The sequence below is a fragment of the Schistocerca serialis genome, chromosome 9 (assembly GCF_023864345.2).
Source record: "Schistocerca serialis cubense isolate TAMUIC-IGC-003099 chromosome 9, iqSchSeri2.2, whole genome shotgun sequence".
NCBI classification, from domain to species: domain Eukaryota; kingdom Metazoa; phylum Arthropoda; class Insecta; order Orthoptera; family Acrididae; genus Schistocerca; species Schistocerca serialis.
In genome coordinates, this window is record NC_064646.1 from 192268104 (window position 1) to 192269206 (window position 1103).

The window sequence follows — 1103 nt, forward strand, 5'->3', positions numbered from 1 at the left end:
TCTTTTGTGAAGTCTCCAATTCTTGACTCTATATTTCTTCCGTTGTGATTCATTGAAGAGGTAGTATTTATTTAATTCAGTAATCTGTATTTCATAACTGATTCTATTATTTTAGGGAAAGATGACAACAAGGAATCTGGTCTCTAGTTTTCCCTGTATTCTAAATTATCTTCCTTAACTCCTCTAAATAATCGGGTAAGTTCCCTGATACAAACGACTCATCTATTATATTTATGAAGGGGAAGTTTATACTCTGTATGCATTGTTTCAGCACACATATTGGTATTCAACCTACTCCTGCTTTCTTTTTATTTCTTAGGTTTTATACATATTCACTGAAGTCGTGCTCTGTGGTTAATGATAACATCAATTATTTGTAGAGGCTATATTTGTTTCTTTTTTTTTTTTAGAATTGTTGTTGTAGTCTCTTTGGACTACATCAAGGAATTGTCACTCACTTACTTTGCTGGCTGGTGTGGATAATTTATTAGTTCCTCCCTTATCACTACGTTAGTATGTCTTTGTTTGTCTCTCCCTGTTTCGTGTTTACTGGCACTCAAGATGATTTTGCTACTTTTTTCTCTGCATTTTGTGTCAGTGGAGGAGGAGGATATTAGTGTTTAACGTCCCGTCGACAACGAGGTCATTAGAGACGGAGCGCAAGCTCGGGTGAGGGAAGGATGGGGAAGGAAATCGGCCGTGCCCTTTCAAAGGAACCATCGCGGCATTTGCCTGAAGCGATTTAGGGAAATCACGGAAAACCTAAATCAGGATGGCTGGGGACGGGATTGAACCGTCGTCCTCCCGAATGCGAGTCCGGTGTGCTAACCACTGCGCCACCTCGCTCGGTAGTTTTGTGTCAGTGTTTCATTAATAACTTTTCACAGCAATCACCAACCACCTTTAAATTTTTCTGTATCTATGGTAGCAATGTAAATATTTCGACATTTTTTCATGGAACTAAGATACCTAAGGGGAAGCGTGGGCTTTCTGATAACTGTTGTCATTCATTTGTGCTTGTGAGACGTTTCTGTTGACGGGCATACTTCAGTACATTTCCTGTCGAAGATCAATAAAAGTGTGAAGGATTTTAACTACCGCTA

The 1103-nt window shown here is 39.3% G+C and overlaps 1 non-coding gene across 1 annotated transcript; it reads right to left on the minus strand.

The window, feature by feature from the left end:
* Window positions 1–773: 773 nt before the first annotated feature.
* Trnaa-cgc (transfer RNA alanine (anticodon CGC)) lies at window positions 774–846 on the minus strand. Its single transcript has one exon. It is a non-coding gene; the product is annotated as a tRNA-Ala (tRNA).
* Between the last annotated feature and the right edge of the window lie 257 nt (window positions 847–1103).